We start from the raw sequence: 14603 nt of genomic DNA on the forward strand, positions 1-14603 counted from the left end.
AAAAGTCAGCCCCAAAATACAGTCCAGTACCTTCTTTCTTGCCAGTGAGCAGCCTAGCTTCTAGAAAGACGCAAAACTTTCCACTATTTTCCACTGCTTCCAACCCCTGCATGGTTTAGACTCATCATTTTCATACTGGTACTTCCAGCCTAAGCACCAGCTGATTGATGGTGGTCCCCAGGCCCTGGAGAGACACCACATTTTGGTTGGTTACCCTCACCATTCAGAAGACAACCTGGTTGGAAATAACTCAAGTCCTATAAGCCATTTATCTCTATTTAAACCAATGCTGAAGGCAGAGCCATCAGCTGACGTGCAGGAAGCAGCACCCAGAGCTCTGGGGACCAGGGGCAGCAGTGCTTGTCTTGGAGTCAGACAGAGCAGCAGTACACTGGGGACAGACACAGGCTGTCCTTCAGGAGCACTAGAGAAATGCTTACTAAACTAGGGATAGAGGAACAGCTGTGAGTATGGTACTACTTCAAATCATCTAAATGACAAGAGCCTGATTCATATACATGAATGTCCTGCTAAGGCCCTTAGTCCAGCTGCACACCATCACACTCAACACCTGTGAGATTCATCTGCTCTCACCTTACAGGTAGCAAAGCCCACAGACATGTTCACCCCAGTTGGAGGAACTGGAGCCCAGTGAATTCTGTTCCATCAGCTAGAATCACCCTTGGCATCTTAGAGATGCACATCATCCTTTTTCCCCATCTCTCTCTCCCAAGCATTCACATTAAGCCATCTTTGTTAATGAAATTGGTCACCAGCATAAAAGTCTAATTTCATTAATTTCACTAAGCTGGTGAAAGAGTTCACACACTCAATGTTTTTCTCCAGTAAGGTTAACCCACATGGGTATCAGGAGTTTCACAACAGTCATGAGACTTTAGGGGGCAGAACACACACAATAAAAGGATGTGGAGCGAGAGATTTTTAATGGAAATTAAAGTTCTTCACTGTGATTTTAAGGCTGCAGAAGAAAGCAAACAAGGATCTACATTCTTGCTTCCCTCACTGAAGTACTCAAAAATCCCCCAAACAAAGAAACACTCCACCAGCTTCTGCTGCCAACAGAAGAGCACCATAGGTAACACCAAACAACTTGGATCAAAGTTGCTGCCCAGTGTACATACCTGGAAAGTTTTGTGGCTGTAATGAGACTTTTACAGCTGCACTATCCCATCAGCCTGTACAGTGGTAATACTCCTGAGTACTTCTGCAAGCCAGAACAGCTAACCCAGCTACCACTGAGGTTATGGAATGATTTTCACTGGTTTCAGTGAAAGTTGGACCAGGCTGTAGCAGAGAGGCTATCTACATGGTAAGGTCCTTGGATGAAAGCACCAAGGCAAACTTTTAAAATTATCTTCACAACAATAAAGCAACAACATATCTCAAGAGACCATGGCTTTTAAGAAGCTAAATGACTATTTCAGTAACACCCATCCAAGGTTGGGTATTTCAAGTAGTTTGAAAGAAGCTGAGTCCATGAAGTGCTAAGCAGCTACAGTTCCGAAGCTCCAAACAAGAAAAATGGAATCTCAACAGCGCAGAGTTAGTTAACCTAACCACAGCACTACAAACACCTTATTCTTTAAGGAAAGGCCAATAACGGAACTGTTTATGCAGACACAGTGCATCTCTGCAGAGAGGTAAAATGTATTGTACATTTAAAAGCAAGACATGCTAAAGCTAGTCCTTATACAACTAAAGCACAAACAAAACAGTAATTCAAGAACATTACTGTAATTTAGGCCAAATGGTTTGGGTCTTTGGAAATAAGATGAAAGATGATAAAGAACACTGGGATTCAGGGTGTGAGGGTCCTCTAAGGAGGCTGAGCCCACACCTGGCTGAGATTAGTGGCATCCCAGCTGCAAGCACTTACCCAGTCAGGCCTCACCTCCCACCACCGAGAGAGAGGACCAGCCACTTGCATACACAAACACACTTTACACCCTAGTTTTGTACAATGGGGAGTCATTCCCATAACAGTAATGCAACTGGGAGCCCATCTCATTCCACAAGACCTACAAAACAGTTTATAAAGCTGAAGGCAGCAGGCAGGACCTAAAACATTTTTCTCCAGCAGAGCTTATGTTAATCTAAAAAAAGGGGGGTAGCAAAAGACCTGAAAAGCTCTTCTCCCCGCTTCCCCCAAGCCCTGAGTACATACAGTATACACAGATGTTGGCTGCTCATGACTGCTAACAAGTGTAGTACTGGACTTTAAACCAGTCCCAAAAAGACTTGGAGCAAAAGCATCCAATCTAGAGCAACAACAAACCCTTAACTACTAGCAGAACTGCACCCAACTCTTTGCCACAGACAAATTGTTCCAGAAAACTAGGGGTGCAGGAGTCCCACCATCTGCCTTTACTGACACCCTCTTCCCCCACTCATGCCTGCCAGGCTCGGGGTGGCAGGGAGCACATCTGAGCACACAGGTACTGCTGAGCAGCCAGGACACGACTGCAGTTCAGCAAAGGCGCTTTTCTTTTTCTCCTCCTATCCCACCTCACCCCTCATAACTGCGATTTGTAAATAATTTTTCTCCAATTATTACAGGTTTCTTACCTGAGCAACACTTCTTATGGGATTGCACAGCTGGAAATAAAGTAAAATTAACTTCACACTCTTCAGAGCATGAAAAAGCACGCACAGCACCCCCTCCCCTCAAACAGAAGGGCTCATATCACTCACCCCTGCCTTGACCTGAAGCTCTCCAAGGTTTCTTTGTCCCACGCTCCCAGGGACGGGCAGTGAATGCCCTTCGGCTGCCACTCCCCACGCTCTCAACCTGCCCCTAAGAGCAGCCTGTCCTGCCCTGCCCTGCCCTGCCCTGCCCTGCGGCGCCCGGGGCGGGGCGGGGCGGGGCCCCCGCGCCGTCGCTGCGGTGGTGCCGCGCCGCTGCTCCGCGGGCGGCCGCGGCTGTGCTGGGGCACCCGGGGCTCGCTGGCAAGCCGAGGGAGCAGCTGAATCGGAGGCAGGTTGAAAACGGCGTGCTGTCCGGCTTCCCTGCCCGGGCTGCAGCAACGCCGAGAGGCGGACGGCTCCTGCAGCTTCTCGGTTGTGGCTGGGTGGAGTTTTGCTCAGCTGGCACGGTGGAAGCAAACCATCTCACTGCCGCGCTTAGCCGCTTTCAGCTGGCGCTCGTGTGACCTGCGGAGCTTTGCAGCGTTGGGATTGAAAACAGTGAATGATCTTCTGGCAAGATCTTCCCGCAAGATCTTCCTTTCTGCCGCACTGCCCTTTTCCTCGTCCCCGCTCCTTAGCCTTCCACTGAAAAAAAAAACCAAAAAAAAAAAAAAAGGAAGGTTTTGATCAGGTTTGTTAAGCCTGCATACAGGTAGGAGCTCATCTTGGGCGCAAAATGTAAATCTGAGGTCTTAAGTCACCAATTAACTGAAAAGACCCTGTGCAAACTTTTTGCAACAAAGCTGACCTTGCAGCCTTCTAAAAAACCCCAGCTTCGAGTTCAGAAAAATTGCAGGCTAGAGGGCCCCAGAATTAAGTTGCTGAATATGAAACAAGTTTCAGTTATGTACTGGGTTGGTGCCTTCTTTGCACTTCCAAGTTTGCCCTTTGATTTGGTGCAGTCAGCCTCATAGGAGAATGATAAATAAATGCTGTGAAATGTAGTCTTCGCTAGTAGGTGAATTAGCAAACATTTTGTCAAGATCAGTAATGTCCAACTCAGGTACTGACAAATCACAAGTTAGCAGCCAAAACCCATGGGAATTATGACTATTATTTTAAACCGTTAATTTGGGTCTCTTCATAGTGGCTTCTGAAACTTTAGAATAGCTTTATGCTACAACCCTGAGCTCTTTTTACTTGCTGTGGTTCTCTTGAAATTAAACCAGCTGTAAAATACTGCCGACTTTTAGGCTTAAAATAGCTGAAACCACCAAATTTCCTGTGGTTTCACATGAAGCCATACACTTTGTGATGAGTGTGCCTACTGTTGTAAAATAAGGGTGTAGGGCACAGCCAGACAACTCTAAGGGTATATTTGTCACCCCAGTGAAGGGCAAGAGCTGATCAAAGCTCAGAAGGACCTGAAGCAGTTAGGGAGGAACTTGGATTTTTCTGTTCTTTTCTGTATTGCTACTTCTCATGACTTTATCAATGGATTCATGGTATTTCAACAATTTTTTGAGCTGCAGCTCCCAGAAGCTAGGCAGCCACGCAGAAATTGCCACTTAAAAAATCTAGCTCTCATCTATGTGGGAATAAGTTTAAAAGTGTAGCACGGGTACACACAATGGCTTAGAGAGCACCTATTGGGAAAGGCTAACCTCTCTTTCGCCTTGATTTTATGATGTGGGGATATGTGTGGGTTTGGAATATGTGTGTACGGTGAGGCAGCTGTCTTAAGACTACCTCCTGTGTGCAATAAATAAAATGCAAAAGACTACCAACACCTTCTGCCCCTCCCCAAAAGTTAGCATTAAATGAGTATTAAAAATAATGCTTCTGTGCAGACTCTGTGTTTTGGACCTTCCAGTGGTCTCACATCTCTGACTAGTTCTAGTTGTCATTTGAATTAATAATATCAAATGCAGATTGATATCATCTCTCCTGTTGATTAAAACCCAAGAGTTACCAACAATGAAGAGAAGCATTCCAAGTCACTTGCGCTATTGCAAACCGTATTTATATAGAGGTTATCTACATGAAGCGTTTTCAGATTCAGCAGAAAACAAAGGACAGGCTTCTCTCAGCTGTCTGGGTAACGTTCTTATGATTTCAGTAAGAGAAAAACACAGATTTGAAAGCAGCTAATTCACAGGTCTTACTCTCAGGTCATTTACAAAAATGAAGTTGAATCACTGCCTTCTACAGAAATCCTAAAGCGGTGAGGGAGCCCAGGATTTCAGTGAGAGCTAATGGTCACTTATGCGGGAAAAAGAGAAACTGTAGCTGGGATAAAGCTTTTATTCACTTACTTATTTTTGATTGGTCTAGTTCTCTAAATCTGCATATGTATGTCATACCCATAGGAAGCAACCTCACTTTGCCTGGTTAAATTTTCTTTCAGGAACGTTGTGTCATGGTTCATTTCAATCTTCTGCAGATTTTTCTGTATATGTAAAGTGGACCCTCCTTGTAAACTTCCACAGCTTCAGAAATGCAGAGGCTGTGGAAATGCGACAAGACGCTGCATTCTGCACTCATTCTGCACTGTCAGGAAACGACCCAGTCATGACACCTGGATCTGAGATACTCTTTTTCTTTACTGCCTTGATTCAGACAGCCTTGTACTTAGCATTGGTTTTGTAAACACATTGCCCCTAGCATGCCCAAAGAATACCATCTTGGCTGAGGTCAAACTTAGTATGGATACATGATAACCTGCGTAGGATTAGACTACACCTATTTCACCCTGACCTGAAAGGTTTTTTGCATATCCAGCCTGATTATCAAATACTATTTAGGTTTTTTTCCTGTTAAGAACGCAATGTGAAGAGAATGCAGACTGAGACAAGACTTATTTAAATAAAACAGACTAAGGCATGTGCATGGGGATATATGAGCAAATTATGCTCTGATTCTAACAACACTAGAAGGTTGGTAAGATTGTACTTACTCTAACCTGACATACCATATGGTAGATGACTTCACCTTTTCTCTGCTGGAAATATTCTCTATTGCATGACTGAAATAGTATTAAAAGGGTCTAGTCACATTCTCACTAGACAAAATGCCTTTTTATTGGGGCTACATTTGATACCTTTCCTTAGCAGTGTGGATACTTCAGAAATCACGATACCTGGATTATAAAGAATGTATATGCTTGCCAGTGCTTGCTGGTCTATTGCTGATAGAAACTGTGTGTGACTACAGAGGATGGCACAGCACAGAGGGGAGTGCTTCTATCCCAGAGGTAGAGACAGCCCTAATCCAAAGTGAGGTGTCTGCCTAGCGCGTGGTAGTGAACACGTAACAGAATATTAAATTCTCCTGAGCACCTCCCTTCATGCTAATGAATCCACCTCTGAAACCTCTCTGTGCTAATTTAAGTAAGCCCAAGTCACTGTGCTAATCCAAGGAGGTGAGATAAAATAGAAAGAACACATTTCAAAATTATTTCTTATTGCATATAACTTTATTTGTAGAGATTAGTGCCCCTGAATGATGCCAAACACATTGGTGAGACAGCATGAAGTCAAATGATGTCATTCAGTCACAGTTTTCTTGAGGAAATCAGTTTTCCATAATTAGGCTACTGTGCATATAACAATAGCTGAAATCCTGCATGTATAGTGTAGTGTAGGAAAAGATAACAAAACGCAGTGAAAACAGGGGCAAAAAGTGTACAATATGCTGCCTTTAAGAAAATTTTTTCTTATTTTTGTAATCCTTGAAAATCTTTTTGAGAATGATAAAGAGCACAATAGCAAAACAGAATGGGTAATGGGTTTGGAAAAAGTAGAAGGCCAGCTCCTTTACTGTATAAATAACATGAATAACGATGAAGCAGTACAGGAACAAGGCATACTGGTTTGGGGGCTGGAGTAGGTCTTGGAGTCCTTGGCTAAACTGTGGAAAAAGGAAAAGATACACATTATGCCACACGACTATGTTCTACTCATGCCCAGTCCATGTGCTTCTCTGAGCACACCTGGCCCTCTGGAACACTAAGTTGATAAGTTGCTGTGAGATAAACCACCATGTGAACTGAGAGCAAATCGGCTACGCTGTGTTAGGTGATGGGTGTCACATTCCCACCCATATCCATAACACTGGCTAGGTTTTCTCTCTCTGAAATGAAGGTAAGTGACCTCATATTTACTGCAATAATGAGTGTGCAGGTACACAAAGCAGTTTGTGTGAAGTAAGTGCACAGCCATGGTAAGGCTTTTGTGTGTCCATCTCTACATCTGTGGCACAAACTGTTGCCTGTGTTTTTTCACTGCACGGTCATTTTCATATATTTACACATGCTCATGGGCAAACTTTCAGGTCTTAATTTAATAGAAGAATTCAGTAGTTAATTTCCTTAGTCCAGATACATGTCAGTCATTTTGCCAAATGCATATTGGACCTGATCCTCATCTGTTTTTCTCTGATATAACTTCGTTGATTTCATTGGACCTGCATTTACTTCACATAATTGTGAGATCCTATCCAGGCCTATGGATTAGCTATATGGAAAAAAAAAAAAAAAAATACGCATATGGAAAACTTCAGGGCTTCTGTGGTGCTTAGCTGACTGCCATTATTATGCATGATCTGAGCTCCTATGTACAACCACAATACAAATGCTACAAATACTGTGGAAAAGACATCCTTCTATTCTGTCCTGATTTAGAGCACAGAACATGCAAGAGAAGACAAACGTGCAAGTACCTCTGAAACACTGATGATTCAGATTCAGATACTCTGCTTACTCTCTAACTCAGTCCAATGACAAATTGCGTTAAATCAGAGGAGAGTCAGACCCACAGACAGGCAATGGGATCAGGAAGAGCCCAGACAACCAAGATTTGCAGCTGTCCCATTTGCTAAATTCTGCCAAATAGAACGGTCTCTTCTGTGCTGGACTACTGTTAACAGCAGACTCGTATGCCTGAATGTATGATAACTTCAGCTACTTCCGTAAAAAACAGGCTTGCAAAATCTGACTAATTGTCTAGAAAATTTGCAGTACTTCGGTAGATTCTGTCATCCACTCATTTATTGATGCATTTATTATCTGAGTCATCTAACTGATCAATTTCCAAGCCAGGGAATTGATCCCACTGTAGAAGCAGGAAACTGATCAAAGTGGTGTTCAGAGCAATTCCTCTGGTGTTCGGGGCGGGGGGGGAAGATAAGGAAAAAAAAAAGAGTTCTTGGATCCTTACGTCAGAAACTTAATTTGTGAGTTAACTGTTCTTTAATATATTATATAGCAATGAATGTTACCATAGTTCCTGTTGTAGGGAGTAGAACCACTCCATTCTCCTTTAGTATGTGTACAAGCTGTAAAGATCACCTAATCGAGTCTAACTTTAAAAGAAGTCACAGTACTACTCAGCACACAAAAGAATAAAACCTTATAAATTGCTTAACATAGAATGTCAATGTTTCAGTCTCTATTGTGTTCAACACTTTTTCCTTTCCCTACTTACTGATCTTTTTACTGCCTCTTGATGAATCTGCTCCATTCTCTCTTCATGAAGCCTTTGCTTTTCATTATCCTCATGTTCATGTTTCAGTTTAGCCAGCACAAAATCCCACCTCATCCTCTCAAGCTCAATATCAGCTGCTGTGACCTGCTTGCCACACAGCTGTTCCAGCTCCTCTGCATTGGTGGATACTTCTGACTGCAAAGCACTGGTTCCTCCCTTCACATCCAAATGTGCCATATGACACTTAGCATCCATGCTCACTGTTTTACTGTCTGAGATGAAAGATGATGTCATGTCTCTGATGGCTCCCTGCTATAAATTGGAGAGAGGGAGGATAAATTCGTATGTAAGCTGATAGATGAAAATAGGGTATGTTCATCTAAAACCTGAATATTTGTTCAAGTGATTATTCACACATTTGTATAAAGACTCACTAGTTCTCTAATATCCATTGTTTCCCTTAAAAAAGTTTGTTCCTAGAGTTGGAAAAGAACTATTCCACTGAATGTTGTCTTACAAAATATGAAATATCCATCATATAAAAATTTTCTGACTTGAAAATGTAAAGAAAATTCTAAAAATATTTAATTAGGGCCTGGTTGATCTAAACCAAACCCTATGGCTCTTTTGACCAAATGGAAGGATTTCACATCTTGTGAATTTGATGTTAACCCATGAAAATGGGAGCCACTGAGGTTCTTTACCTCTGAGAAGTAACTCAAATGTCTCATGATCCTCACTTTCCTTTGCACATTCAATTTCCTGGCTGATCTACATGTTCCACGACACACTGTAGTTTTTAATCTCAAGAATTGTACCTTCCACTTACTATCTTTTCATGCTGCTGCTTCTTGTTATCATTATCCTGGGGTTCCTGTAAAGTAAGTTGAATATCTTTCTGATTTTCTTGAAGCTCTTCCATAGTTGTTTGGAATGAATATTCTGATGCCTTTAGATCGCTGAGCTCTTCCAAATCTCCTTCTATTTCCTGGTCTTTAGCAAACTGAGTTCCTGTCTCAACATGGGAGACCTCCACTGATGTTAAAGCATCTCCAGGCATGTTCTGGAACAGAATGGGGGTATCTATGTGCTGACAATGAAGCAGGTGACCCATATGTAAGAAAAGGAGTGACTCTGAGAATAATGTAGGCACATACACATAGGGCACACTGGACCCTATACGAAAGTGGCTAGAGGCTTAACTCTCATTTACATTCCATCATGTTCCTTGCCTAGATAGAAATGAAAAAAAAAAAAAAATCACTGGATATAGGCCTGTAGGTAGATCTTCTGAAAATCTCACTTGTAGGTTTTTTAGATGAGAATTTGTCAGCAATTCCCTTTACAGTAACCCGTGGAGCTGGCTAGGGGCCTCCAGGAAGTAAGAATAGGATGTCACACTTCTTTAAAATGTAACATAATCAATATCCTTCTGCAGCTCAAAGAAGGATGGATTTTCTTTCATGGAAATAAAACATGACTGAAAATCTACCTTAGACTGGGGAATTTCTTACTGCCTCCATCATAGTCAGATCACAACTTGTAGGGTATGTCTAGTCATTAGCTAGAAGTCAATGCTGTCCTGGAGCTAGGTAGACATTTCAGCATGTGAACTAAGAGTTCAGCCTCTTGTTTCCAGATTCATAGTACTTGCTGCATTTTATAAAAGTGATATAAGACATAGAGTTCACATCTGAGAAAAGATTTAGGCAAGTAAGAAAATTATTTGTTATTGAGTTTGAGGAAGAGGAGCACAAGAGGAAGAAAGTAAAGCAAGCTGATTACCATGGGTAACTGATGTCCAAAGACAGGGCAGGTAGCAGGCTAAACATAAAGCAACAATCTCCTCTTCACAGGGTTTCCACACAGAAAATGTGAAAGCAGCTGTCCCAGTTCAAAGGCCAGGACACAATGACCGCAGAGATTCCACCCTTGGCTTACTTCGTAACTACCCGGTCGCCACAACAAACCAATGCTTGTTGTTGGCAAGGTCACATTCTGTCACATTCCTGGGGCAGTATCCAGGTTCTTCAAGGGGGACGGAGATTACCTCCTCCTCTGTCACAGACTTGGTCACTGTTTTCTCCCTTGTAAATACATCTATACGTCTCAGTGAAGCTTTCTGCCAGAATTTGTGGACTCCCAGAATGTCCCTGTGCCCAAGCCGATTAGCTCTTTCTGGGAGGCAGGTTTATTGGATCAGATAAAGGACCATAATAGCTATGCCATTTCGGTGTTCCTGGGTAGTTTCTCTTCAAGGTGCTGCACTGAATCTCATGGATGTAATTAGCCTAGGAGTCTCTGCACTGTCCTCTATTCCGTACTGTAGATATGCCAGCATTTCAGTTTCCCATCTATAAACTGGAATCCCTTTCAGGGACTGGTCACAAGCTCACAGTGACTTTGTGATACAGTAAAGGATATCCCTGTAGTAAGGTAATGTGAGCTGTTTAAGAATCTTAAAGAAAGCTTTCTTCTTCTCTGTTATTCAGGAGTAGGGAGTGTATTTTCTACGAAGACACTGACATGGAGCTGTGGCAATCTTTCTGCTTTTATTGCCATTAAGCTTCCTGAATTCCTGGTGGACAATGCAGATATCATAATGCCTTAAATGCTTACTAATGATGTATTTGTTCAGACAGTCTCAAGACATCCTCATGAATGTATATCCCTATAAATCTTAAAGAACTATAAAAAGGGTTTTTATCTCTGTCCCAGGATCAAACATTGTGGTGCAGTTAGGAAACCAATCTGGTTTTGCTGAATGACTTAACTGGCAAGTGGGAGGCATAGGATACTGTTTGGTAGGCACGAAATAGACAGTAAACCTCCTACAGTAAATAGGTACTTGCAAAATCATTCATTCTCCATGTACCAAACACCTTTCAGTCTTTTTCAGCCAGACTCACTACAAGGTACTTCAGAGAGTTGTGAAGTTGTCAGCATCTCACACGCTCTTGTCCTTGATTTATTGTATTAAAGTATTTGCTTTCAATTCAAACCAGAGAGGAAGCTAATGTAATTTCTTGCTGCACCCAAAGAAGTAGAGGCTGCTACTTCCATTTTCAAATTATGATCTCTTTTGGTCTGTTTTGCTTTCCTCTTATCTCTCCAAACTTGCTGTCACTTTGCCAGCAGAGCTGAAGTTAACGCATAGCAGGAAGGTATAGTGTTGCCATCATTTGTGCTGCAGTTATTGCCATATATTGCAAAACTTTACTTTCATTTCCTTCTTGATATGATTTTTCCATAGTTGTAAGGACACAGTACGGTATATAACAGTTGGGATAACTGTATATATTTAAAGAATGAGGAACGTTCATGCCTGAGTAGGAAGTCTCAGGCTTCCTGTCTCACAATTATTTCAATGTCTGAAGATAATTTCTCTATAAAGCCTACTGCATCTCATATGGGCATCTATGTTGGAGGCTAAATTTAGAGCAGGATGTTAGTAATAAGGGATTGTGAACAGGTGCAAAGAATTCCAAAGAAATTCCAAAGGTGGTCTTTTTTGGTACTCAGGCACTCAAGTTCCTACATAATATTTAATAAATGGGAATGTCAGCAAATAGAGTTGTACATAGACACTTACCAGCTGTTTCAGTCCCCTCAGGTTAGATGACCTTCCAATATACTGGATCACAGTGCTGTTGTTTGGAAAAACAGGAGAGGGCTCGCAAAATAGTTCCTTAGACTGCATCTTTTAGGCTGTCAAAGTAGTCAGACAGTCCTCCTTAGATGCCTCTTAGGAAATAAATTAGTACTTGCTTTGTGGCACACACACTATTGCTACAGATATTTATGCACTTGGGTTAATTTGTGAATTAATGGCATGGTAAGAGGAGTTATCTCCTCTTTACATACAAGGAATTGAGTCACCAGCTAAAACAAATGACATACCCACACGTGATCTTTAGTCTTATGCCTTATCTGTGCAACCATCCTTCTTTGCTCATATTTTCTCCTTCCAAATAGTGCAGCAGTAGACAAGATAAAATTCTTAGAAAGGAATCAAATATCACATTTCTCCTACATACATTGCCTTTTGAAAACAGACATAGTTATAAAGTTACTGATGTACAGAGGTATTCACACCAGAAAGAACAGCATGCATAGGAAAATCCCGAGTAGATACAACAACCAACATTTCCACAATCATTCTCATGTTGTGATCACGCTGGAGGTCTTGTGCATGCACTGGATAGTCAATCTGTGTATAGTGGCAACATTACTAGGACTTCCAGGATGCCAAACGTTTAGAAATTCCAGACAAATGGCCAAATTCCTCTTTTTCTGGTTGGACAAAACTTACATGCAAGAAAAGAGTACACGTTTCAGTGAAATTAAAATACACGTAGCCCTCATCAAATATAATGGCGAAAAAATTTATGATCACCAACATTCCCAAGCCCTTTAAAGGCTAAGTTGCCTCCTGTATGTATTTTTTGATCAATTCCAATGAATCTTTTCAAATTATCCAAGCTAATTGTGCTTCACTGTTCCTTTTAGTGAATTTTGATGACCACTCAGAATATACATTTGAATTTCCTGAAGGTAAGCACAAAACACATGGGCTGTAGATACTGGATAACAAAGACAATACTACTTAAGCTGTACTGAGAGAAAATGGTCTAATTTTACTGTAAAACTCATTCTTTTGCTTTTTCTACAGGTTGCCTAATAAACTCAGGATCTGTTCCTGTGTCAGCACTGGGATATTTCATTTTCATGGGGTGATTTATCATGGTTTCTCTGTGCACCAAGAAAAGACTGCTTCCATTTTGTTAAAACAGTGCAAAACTATTTGCTGGTAAGATTTAATTACCACACACAAACATACGTGCATACATACGTATCTACATACATGATTATTTTAAGATACTTCTATGTCATGAAGGACAGAACAGGAAATACGAGTATTTCAGTGACCCATTAGGGCAAATTAAATTTCTGAGTGATGGTTTATTTGAAGTATATGGGTGTTATAGTAATTTATGATGATATGAAAAACCCTCCAGGGATCAGATTATCATCTAGAATAGGTTAGCAAACCTCATTTTCTTCCATGACATTCTGCTATTTTTCATTATTTGAAAATTAGGCCTAGAATATTTCACAACAATTCTGAGGCACTAGAGATGAAGTTGTGTTCTTTTACCTGACAAATAATACTGAGACCCCCAAATCCAGGTCACTTCTTACATTAGTATTTCATGGAACACCGACAGATCTGTTTCATTAGGCCTATATTTGGAGCTTCCTTAATTTCAGACTTTACTCTGTACTCATTAAAATTCTAACTATATTCCAGCAAAGATAATTTCTTGAAGCCTGGGTCCAACTCCACTTGCTCTGGTGAAAAGGTGCAGCCTGGCTTATCCCAGGGCAGGTATTAGAACAATGCTGTCAAGCTGTCTAAGCTTGAAAGATAGTTGAAAGATGGGAGTAGAAAGCTGTGCATGTTGTGTCTGATTTCTCTGAGTAAGCCAAGAAAGCCAGTAAGTACCAACAACCAGCGCAAAAGCACCACCACTTTGATTTTCCTGAAATTGTATACTAATTTTGCACAGCTGTAATTGACATCACAAGATTCAAGACAGCACAGTATTGCTGTCATGCTACCTAAAATCAGCTTTTAGTTAGAAATAATTATATGGGACTTCAACAATATCCAGAGTTTCAGTAAGGAGTTGGTGGTTGTGTTTTGGTATAGGACTTTTAAGAACCATGAATGCATTTAAAATGGGAAAAGGCTTTTTCGAACATCTGACAGGAACTTCTGTGGTTTTTCCAGGTATTAGAAATAAGCTCTGAATAAAAATAAAATTATTTGCAAAACTTGAGCTACTTTTGCTGCTGGTTTCACTGCTGTCACCACATCAATCACTGAAGAATTCATGAAATTTTTGCTTCCAAGTTAATTGCTCCACGTTCTAAACCCCTTGGTTAGGTTCTGGATCGTCGATGGAGTCTGAGCCAAGGAAAGGCCAGTCCTGAAAGATGAATACAGTCTTTCTTCTGTTGGCTTTGGGCCATCACTATAGAAGATGGTTTCTGCCATTGCTTACGCCTACATGAGTTTCACAACTGCCTGCAGATCGGTTGGAATATAGGATGCCTTCAGAGAATGACAATCAACTGACAAAATGTCATTTCTTCCTATGTAGATGTTGGTTGGGTGGTGTCTCACGTTCGAGGTAGTTCTGCTTTCCTCTTTATAACCACGGTTTACTGCATTCATTGCAGGGATAGGAGCACTTTCAATAGCTGGCAAATCTCATTTTTTTGAATATTCAGGATATCTGTGTTCAGATGAGTCGATTCACTAAAATTAGAGTGTACTGTATCTCTGCTTAGAAAACTTAGCATATACACTGAGAAAGGAAGGAGTTGGAAACATAGCTATTTGAGAAGTCATCTCCAGTGTTCTGAGAACAGAGAGGTACCAGGCATGCTGTTAGCAATCAGACCTGT

This window comes from Gavia stellata, chromosome 2, assembly GCF_030936135.1.
Source record: "Gavia stellata isolate bGavSte3 chromosome 2, bGavSte3.hap2, whole genome shotgun sequence".
NCBI classification, from domain to species: Eukaryota; Metazoa; Chordata; class Aves; order Gaviiformes; family Gaviidae; genus Gavia; species Gavia stellata.